Source organism: Cydia pomonella, chromosome 20, assembly GCF_033807575.1.
Source record: "Cydia pomonella isolate Wapato2018A chromosome 20, ilCydPomo1, whole genome shotgun sequence".
Taxonomy (NCBI): Eukaryota; Metazoa; Arthropoda; class Insecta; order Lepidoptera; family Tortricidae; genus Cydia; species Cydia pomonella.
In genome coordinates this window covers 17130231-17140946 of record NC_084722.1, presented here as the reverse complement: position 1 = coordinate 17140946, position 10716 = coordinate 17130231, and positions in this window count along the sequence as shown.

Below are 10716 nucleotides of genomic sequence, written 5' to 3'. Positions count from 1 at the left end.
AATATATATATATATATCCCTAGCTGCTCATCCTCGCTTATCTCTGGTGGAAATACAACCTAAGATTGTGTGTCCATGGACATATTTAGCTACTGTTGCTGACTGTACTTGCTTTGCTGAATCGACGTTCCCTTTACTGTTAAGGGTTGTTTGTCTTTTGCCTTATAATCGTGAAAGCCCTCCGGAAAGTTGGGCGATACTTTCGGCTAATTGCAGCAAAGTATGGAACTTCTTATAATGAGCCCAGTTTTGTTTGGGTTTAGGATTCAATGCGGGTAAGACAGACAAACGGTAGGAACTTTTGAACCGGAGTCCGATTCTGATTTGCCTAATTTATTATGGTTTTGATCATGTTACGATACGACTTAGACACGACTTAGGTACGGCCATTGGCGGTACTAGACTCAAATTCTCTAGTAGGTATAGTAGAAATATTTCATAAATCCAATTTGTTTTGTTAACCAGTAGAATACGTATTACTCTGTACCCCTAGTGTAAATATTTTCGACAGCGAAACGTGACGTACGCGTTTGCGTTAAGTGTCATTTTGAAAGAGATTTTTGACTTTCCAAAACGTCCCGCTTGGCGCGCTGTTCAAAAACCCATACAAAATGAGACTTAACGCAAACGCGTACGTCACGTTTCGCTATCGACTAAATTTACACTAGAGGTACTGAGAGGTGAATATGTAGGTATAATAAAAATATAATCGCCAAAGGAAAAGCTGCTGTTTTGTACTGAAACAGCAATTTTTTTCGCTGTTTTAGGGTTGGTTCCTTAGCAAAAGTATTCATCCGTCAGATCAGGGCAAGTAATCCCAAAATTATGATGTTTTTGGAATAGCTTGGAATTAAATTTGCATTCTGGTAAGCTTTAAGTACCTCCGTTGTTTAAGATAGATCGAACCAGTGTTCCGACAAGTCGCAAGTTCGAGTCTTACCCAAAACGGTATTTTTTTTTCCCTCTAATATTAAAATTTGTAATCTGCAATACTTACTATGAATTAGTTTTATTATAAGCTCGTTACTACATAGTGAATCCTCAATATATTTTTGGATTCCGGTGCCGTTAAAGCAGATATTATTAGATAACTTCATTATCCTTTTAATCGATTGCTTTAGCCCAATTATACCGGATGTAACCGGATAACTATCCTCAAATCCGGTTGGAACTAGTTTAAAACTGGCTATAGTTCGTTAACGCCCGGTTTGATTACCAGCGGATATCCGGAAAGTCGGTAAGTTTTAAATGAACCTGGAGACTAAATGCATTTAAAATAAATTACTTTTGGTTCGCCAGTTAAGGCATAGTGGATGACCGCTTTTTTATACAAACGTAATCCCCATTTTCCTCCCTAGATATTAAGGGCTATTTATACACATTTTATTGTATATTATACATAGTTCACAAAGGGGCATAGCTATGGGCAATATACATAAAACTGCCTAAACATATTTTCTATGATATTAGTAATATCCGTAAGGAAAATGTGGACTACTTGTGTATGAAGTACCTTACAAGAACTCTATTAATGTCAATATGGTTAAGTGTGGCTGCGCAATTAGTGTGGCTGGCATTCACTTTGGATCTGTTTACACATTCATTTGATTAGTGTTTTTTGCGAATTAATACTTTTGCCACTAAACGTAAGTAGCAACTTAGCAAGTACCAAATGTATGAATTTGCAATAAAAACTTATCAATGTGGATACAGGCCCCAATGTGATGGCCAGCCACACTTATAGACGACCGGTCTGGCCTGGTGGGTAGTGAAGGGTCTCTACCCATCCCCCATCCCAACCATCCCATCCATTGGCTTCATAGGCAGGAGCCTATGAAGCTGATGGCCTCGGGTTCAAATCCTGGCAAGGGCATATATTCGTGTGATGAGCATGAATATTTGTTATTTCTATATTATATATATCGTTGTCTAAGCCCACAACACAAGACTTATTGAGCTTACTGTGGGACTTTAGTCAATTTGTGTAATAATGTCCTATAATATTTATTTATTTATTTATTTACCTATCCCGCAGACACACTTATCCGTGTGACCTTATCAGGGTCCTTCAAAGGTTCTTCTTCACACAAACGTAGTCCCGTATAATGACCTTATCCATTATGTACGTTATGGATGACTTACAGCAAAAATAATCTTCTCAGATCGAAGTCGAATAGGTATTCAATTCCACTCCAACTTATAATACTTGTGCGCAAGTTCTGAAGACCTGTAAAAACAGTCTACTTAGTTCACAAAGTCGAGTCATATCACAAATCGAATTTTAGTCTACTGAATAATATATATTTAAGAGGCTGATTCTGAATTAATTTTTTGTCAAGCAGAAACGTCTTAGAACGATGCTTAGAATAAATTTTAAAGTGGAAAAATTTACTGTCCTCTCCTGGGTGAGCCTCGACTCACGACACTGGATCGCTAGCCCATTGCCCTGCCGTCTGAGCCACCAAGACCTCACACAAGGACAGCAAATATTTCCGTCATATAGGCCTTTAGGGAAGCACCAAAAATCGGCAACAATAAACGCAAAAATGGAAACTTTTTTACGATTGGTTAAGTTTTGGAGGAGGAAAATATCGAGAACGAAACCTCAATTTCTCAAGATCTTTGATTTTTACGCAGGATTCGGTGTTTGCGGCCCTTTGATTGCATTTCTTGAGGTCCATTCGGCACACGCTGACTAAAGCTGACCATTGAAGCGGAGATGAGATGAGAAATGTGGGAAACAATCAATACGCGTAGCATTGGTTGTAATGTAGTGTGTGTTATGCGTCCCACACATCTACAGTGTAAGAGTAGGTATATAAGGTTATCCAACATGTAATATAACAGAGCGGACAAAGGATCTGGATTACAGCCAATTCACGCACGCCTCCTCAATGTCATATCAAAATAAGATGAAAACCATATCAAATTGTAAAAAGAGAATCGGCCTTCAAATTGAGAGTTCCCAGTTTGATTGAGACATCTGAAACTTAAATGTAAAATGAGCTGACTTGTCAATTTTATGGATTTCTGATGTAATTTAGTTAGGGTATCTTTTGTAAGGTATCTTACATAAGTCTTGCGTTTCGACTATACGATATGGATCGAATATGTCAGTGTCAAAAGTAATGTTTTTACAAACAAAAACTCATACTAATATAAACATTAATACCGTTAGACTTCTCTAAGCCGAGGCCTAGGCGCGCAAGATGGTTCAACGTGCCTTCCTCTTTGGCCTCCACTGTAGCGGGCCCCCATGAAAACCAAGGATGCCAGGAAATTCCCCGGCGTCCGGCGACAGATCAGGTCTAAGGTACTGCCGCAAAATCACAACTCGGCTGCAGACATGGAGAGAGAGACACACCGTAACACCGACACTTCTCTTCCGCAGCCCCACCAACGCCTGGTTAACGGTTACTAAGCCCCTCCACCACAACAAGTTAAGCAACCCGAGGGGACACTATGATACAACTTGGTACTAAGGGTCGTTTACACCAAAACGGTGGTCACCGCTAAAATATTTGTTAAAGTTTATTATCCAGTGTAACAGGCCCAGTGGCACTAACCACAAACTGAACAACGTCATCAGACCGTGAACAGTTCGCATACAATACAGTTTAGAGAACATATTAGCGGTGACGGACTGTTTGATGCAATTCATAGATTTAGTAAATTAACCAACCGAGTGCCTAATGTGCTAGATGTAACCACAAATTGATGGGCTGAACAATGTCACCCAGCTGTGAACTGAAACATTGCATATGCAATAATTTCACATCAATTTAGAGAACGATTTAGTGGTGACCGATGGTTTGTCGGTTTAGTGCGGAGCAGTACCAGAGCAGTAAGCTAATGATAATGTATGATTCGACCAGGACCATCGGCTTCATAGCCATCATAGCTTCTCAGCAATACCAAAGTTGGCTGCTCTTTTGATGGCAACATCATCAACAATTTAAGCTATGCAGATGGCATGGTGATGTTGAGTCTTGCAATGAGTGTTTTGAAAAAGCAGCTGAAAGCCACGGGCTAAAGTATAACGCAAAAAAACAGAGCACCTCGTGTGTAGGCCGCAAGGTTCCCGAAGGTATCCCGTTGGCATAGTGCCACCAGCGTTTCAGGTAAAATTAAATTAATTAAAAATTGATTAATAAATAAATAAATGATTAGTTAAAATTTATTAATAATTGGAACTGTGTGGCGTCATTTTAGCCGCAACCACCCTTCAGCCGAAACATTATTTTTATGCCGAAACAGAAATTGAATGCGAACTTTCGGTCGGACACTACTATGACACAACTTTATGATGCACGCAAACGTTTTACAAATTTAAATTAAATTAGAATCGATCTATATTTCATTTCTCCACTACCTAAAGGTTGTCTGGAAGAGATCGCTCTGTAGCGATAAGGCCGCCTGTTGTTTACCTCTATCTTCATGTATTATATGTGTTTCCATGTACATTTATTCTGAGGTTGTGCAATAAAGAGGATTTGTATTCTATTTTATTTTATCTATATTTAATAAACTTCCTTTTTTATTTTCGGTAACGTAAAAAACGTTTACCAACTGATCCAAAATATTTTTTGGTAAACATTTATTTACACGCGGAACGTTGTTTGGTTTATCAGGCACCCTAAAAAAATCTCACAAATTGCAGTTTGAGCAAAAAATACCATCGTTACGTAGCTAAGCCAGATCAAATATCTTCTACAAAAATTTTAGACGAAAAATTCCCCGAAAAAGAAGGAAACCTACAAAACTAGAAAGTTACGTAAGTATTTAGATTTTTGAATTTGTTAAGGATTTGGTGTCGATATGTTGCGATACTTCTTCGCGCTTCCCATCGTTCGCGGTTCTTCGTGCGTGCGAACATACTGCGAACTGCGAAGGAATTATATAGACTAAACTCATACATATTTGACAGGTCTGGCAGTTATACCATCTCCATATCCCTCTTTTTTAGTTTGCAGTTTTGAACATTACCAAATACACATACACAATTTCCCTCTATTAAAAGTTGTGATTGGTCAATAAAAGTGTTGATTTCCTAAAGTGAAATTTTATATATCAAAGATTTGACATATACCTAGTAGTAGTAAGTTAAAGAAATCCATTGTCAAGCTTCGCGCAGTCATAGAGTCTTATTTCTCTATGGCGCAGTATAGTCAATATAATAACGGCTTTCGGGCGTTGTTGAAGCTGCCCCGCTTCTGTAGTGCTTCAAAAATGTTCGCGGAGGCACGCACAGACGGTTTTCACGCCATCGTACGCAAAAGAACTGCCTCGCTAGTGAATAAGATGCGGAGCAGCTCTAACGGCATCCTGAAAATGTTTGTAGGAAAGCCTGATTCTCCCATGCACAAACATATTAATAAATAAATGATCATGGGTAGTTTAATTGCGTGAATTTTAATTTAATTTAGTTATTTTATTGTGAATTTTAAGTTAATTTATTTATAATATGTTAATTTCAATTTAATTAATTTATTTATTTTTAAATATTAACAATAGATTTTAAGTCACTATGTACCTAACCCCAATGGATCCTAGTTATCTAAATAAAGAAATAAATTTATTATTATAGTTGAGTATCACGCCGGAAAACTGTAGTGAGGTCATTGTTGAGAGACTAGGTAGACTTACTCTAGCTCGTTGACTGCGATTCCTATCATTATGTACGGTCGCGGACTTTAATTGTTGACCCATCTACGGTTCAAGCTAATTTGGTTGGCAATACTAACGCTGTGACATATCCAATGTAAAATAAACCCTAACCCCGATATTCATACAAAAGTCAACAAAAGTTAACAAGCTGCTAATAATCTTTTTTTTAAATACTACGTCGGTGGCAAACAAGCATACGGCCTGCCTGATGGTAAGCATTCTCCGTAGCCTATGTACACCTGCAACTCCAGAGGAGTTACATGCGCGTTGCCGACCTTAACCCCACCCCCCTCGTTGAGCTCTGGCAACCTTACTCACCGACAGGAACACAACACTATGAGTAGTAATCGTTTGTCCCTTCCGACGTATTGGTATGATGGAAAGGGACAAAGGATTATCAGCGGCTTGTTAACTTTAGTAGATGTTTATGAATAAGGGGGTAAATGGCTCAACAATTAAAATCCGTGACCGTACCTCACTCGTAATTATTGTAGCCCTCAAGATCTCCTGTAAGGTCATATGACCTAACGTCCTAACAATTTAAAAGTCTCTAGGTCGTAAAGGTACGTTTACAGAAATGAGATGAAGGAGAAGTAATGATAAAGTAAATTCACTTAGTATTCATCCCCAGAGTTAGGTCGTTAGCCGATAGCCTAGCGTTTAGATAATTGGCTGTCTGGCCACAGTCAACCACGCAACACACTCATCATATTTAATACTGTAGTTTGTACGCCTGCCTAGTGCCTCTGAAATAAAGTTGAGTCCAGCGTGGGTACTTCAGGTCTCAGTACCTGCTGCAGAACTTAAGTGTAGGAGTGGTTTCAATATTCTTATAATGCGACATTCTCGATACGAAAAGTGAGTTTCATTATAACCCAATGTCGGGTACCTGCTGTCTGTAAATCTGATCTCTCTTGATTCTAATGTAGATGGTGGATGAATTAGCATTGTTAGCGCTATGGCAACATCAACCAATCAATGATGGATGGAAATGGCAGCCCTGCAGGTCCAATCCGCCAACATCCAAGACGATAACTGGCTAATAGACGGTGAGAACGGCGTCCAACCAGATAGCGCAACACAGCGCCAGGATGCGCGGCGCGGCCATCCCTCTTTTGCTTCCGACGTGTCGGAAGCCGGTGTTCCTCGAAGCTCTCTTGCATTCTAACCAACATAGAAAGCGCGAGTGCCCTAAACTATTAGAACCTAACTATAAATAGGTATCATAAGAAACAGATGTAAATCTTTGTTGTATTTAAATAAGGGAAGCAAGCATACATACACGTATAAAGGACTTTTAAAATAAGGAGATTCTAACGGTTATTTAATAGCTCAATTTAAGTTTTGTACCCATGCGTATGTTTCAGTGGCACTAATGTAGGTAACGTGATTGCCTACGTGTTACGCGTCAGCCATCTCTGCAACATAATACAACTTCTATACAGACTGCTTCATCTGCCGCAATCTGTGCCCAATACCATAATGAGACGTTTCCAATTCTCAATGGGCCCTCAGTATTATGACAATTACCTCATACCAGCTACAAACCAGCTTTGACATTAGCTCTCATTTAACCTAGCAACCTCGCATCTTACCTTATCATGCCATTTCAAAATCGGTTCTATCACTAGCAGTTAGAGTTAAATTTTGAATGACTTTACATTTTAAGAAAGGAAATGGTAAAAAGTGTTCATGGTTATTAGGCTATAATTTTGATAGTAATAATATTATTATAGGTGTAAGTAATGGGATTTATAATGAATATTGTCGTTTTAGACTACATTAGCCTAATATTCTGATTGAGCAATGTTAGTGATATAAATTATATTATCGTAACTCAAGAAGCTTATACCAAGCGACAGGTAAGGTTATTCATTTGTACGTAACATTAAATTTGTTTCGTATCTTTCAGCAAGCAGTTTTTTTGAAATGTACTTATTTTCAAGGTATTAAACAACTTTCAAGATAGTCTTAAGAGTCACACAATCTTGAAACCACTCATTCAATTGAAATAAAGCTCTTATTTTAAAACGATATTGTGAATTATACAAAAAAAGCGCTGGTGGTCTAGCGGTAAGACTTCCTGCTACCTAAAGGTTGTCTGGAAGAGATCGCTTTTTAGCGATAAGACCGCCTGTTGTTACCTGGTTCAACTTTCCTTTAAAATTCTATATAACTTTTAGAGCTAAACATATTTACGAAGAAAGCTTCTCTGAATATACATGCTCCTTTGTAAGTTTTGTTTATTTGAAATTGAGTTTGGTTAGTAAATAATGTACATGAGTATACATTAATTTAGCATTATACAAGCAAATTTCATGTTCCACATTGTATTTTGCGCGCACCAATCAGCATGAGCGATGACTATAGGATATACATAGGAGTATAACTTAAAAGTCAGGTTTTTAGGCATTCCACTCGCACTTATTGCCTGTCAACTCATGATAATCAAGGCTCGGAAACCGGTTTTTCCAAACCGTTATCAGGTACTTGGCGCAAAACGTTTTAATTTCGTTTTCGCTCGAAAAACCGTTATTTTTAAACGGTTTTTATGAGTTTTTGTCAATTAACCGGTTTAACTCAATAAAAACCAGGTCTATTTCGCTGTCTATGTTTACGTGACACACCACCAGGCCGACCGGCCGTTGCGTCGCTCTTCGAATAAACCGGTTTTTTAGGTTATGATAAAGTTCTTAAAGCGTTCGCGTTCTTATAAAATTTCGGAGGAAAACCGAAATAAACCGGTGTTTACCGGTATTTTAAAAACCGGTTCCGAGCTTTGATGACAATATAAAACTGTAAGGCCCGGCGCCCACTATCGGCGTGGCACGGCAAGGGACCTTCGATATATTGCCGAAGAGTCCTCAGGTATGCCGCGGTGTGCTTGGGAATGCAGAGGCATCTCTCAGGCGTTCACAGACATACCAAATGCTGGTACAGCCTGAATTTTTCTCTTTGGTATCACGATAATATTTTTGTAGACTTATTTCCTCTTAGTAGACGAATTGAGTCCAATATTTTTGCTGTAGTTTCTTAAGGTGCCATAGGTTCAGAGATCAGAGTTTTTGAAATATTGTACGGCTTTTTAGATAGTATTTCATTTGCAATCTTGAAGATTTTCTCTAGGGATTTTAGCGATTCGAATCCTGATTTTTAGACTTTCGCTCGATAGACAAAAATCACGAATTAATGAATGGATGAAAGGAATAAACCGCACTTTTAAAACTTTGTATCATTTTATTTACAAAAGCTAAGATTCTTAAAATTGTTTCTGAGGGAATTCAGCGATAACTTTTTTTAACTTACGACAAATTAAAGTTCAAAAACATGGTATCCGCGGTCCCGAGCACGCACATCCATCTTGCTCATAGCGTAAGTACGCTCAGTAGGAGAAGAACCCAAACCTACGAGACCTTAAGGCCTTGCGACAAGGGCAAGGTTCACCAGTCCTCAGTATTTCGCAAAAAGACGTGACAAAGACCTTTATCTCAGTGACGTTGACAAATGAATACTAAATAGTAGACCTCTAAAGTATGCTGCGATGTTTTTGAGGCCTTAGAGACTGGGCCTTTGTCTGTAAAGTGAAAAGGTTCCCCAATTAACGTTAAAATTAATATCAGTAGAATGAATGACACAGGGATCGGAAACCGGTATTTTTTGTATGGGAACGAAATCGGTATTTTTTCATGTGTTAATTATTTCGTTTCTAATTGAGCAATATACGAAGTCGTTATCTAAACACACAACAAGTTTTTGCAAAACACCGGTTCCGATCCCTGGAATGAGAGAATTTTTCAATCTCCGATAATACTTGAATCACTTTGATTTATCGTAATGGCTCAGGGCTATAACCTAATAGAAGTTCGTCAATTGCGGGCATTTATATTTGTCACTCTAATTATAATAATTACGTCTTAGTGAGAGTAAAAGATAAAGATCCCCGCAATTTGCGAATTTCTGTTTTTGCGGTAGGCCCTAAGGTGTCAAGTTGATCAACAGTGAACAGTGAAGCAAAACATAACCAAATGAGGACTGCTCCGTAGCCCCTGAGGTGACCCTCCTCCCAGCCCCCCCCCCCCCGCCTGCATAGACTTCAGGGAAGGGTCACTTCTTTCTGCAGCTGACTGCTTCAAAACAACTTCCATTATATTACCAATTTTTAATATAAGTGTACAATTATTTTAAAATATACCTCACGTAATTTATTTTAATAATTATCATTTTTAAATTTTGAGATTTATTTATTTATTTATGTTCGGGAGAACCAACAGCTTTAAACTTACAATAGGACAACAAGATTAATACAGAGAGCCAATTACAGGAACTCACAAGTAATTACAAAGTATATAAAAAAAATGCTAACACTGACGCACACACACATGCGTACAAAGTGCGAAAAAAACAAAAACACAATTGAAAATGAAAATACATAGAAGCCATTAAAATAGACCCTAGGTTCGGAAACACTTAGTTCATTACGCCCAGAATAATTGAGGTCTCAAAGTTCGAAAGAAAAAAGAACATACAGTAAAATATATCAGATGTTAATGCTGATAAAGCAAATTTTTATGAATATTTCAATGTAGTTATTACGCTTTCGATTAACTTTTTTAACTTAACTAACGATTACCCACGGACCTGACCGTTGTTTTAACACTCCGTTATTTTAATTACTGTCGTAAAATAACCGTTAACCAGAATTAAGCTGTCAGCGACCAGAATATAAATAAGTTTTTGCCGAAAATTTCAGTTTTGGTACAAGTTTTTATCGCTTATTGTACTGGCAAGGCATGGCATGGAAAGGCATTAAATCCGCCATTTCTAGATACCTACTATATATGCATTAAAGTTTAAAATAAATAAATACAATGTACCTTGAAACGCAGAATCTCGCAAATTTTTACATATATGTCACCGTACCCAAACTGTTTGACAATATTATAGCTAAAAGGATTATGTATGTATGTATGTTTGTCACTATATTGCACATAAACAGACAAAACAAAACAAAAAAAATGTTATATACAAAGGCGAACTTATCCCCTGTTA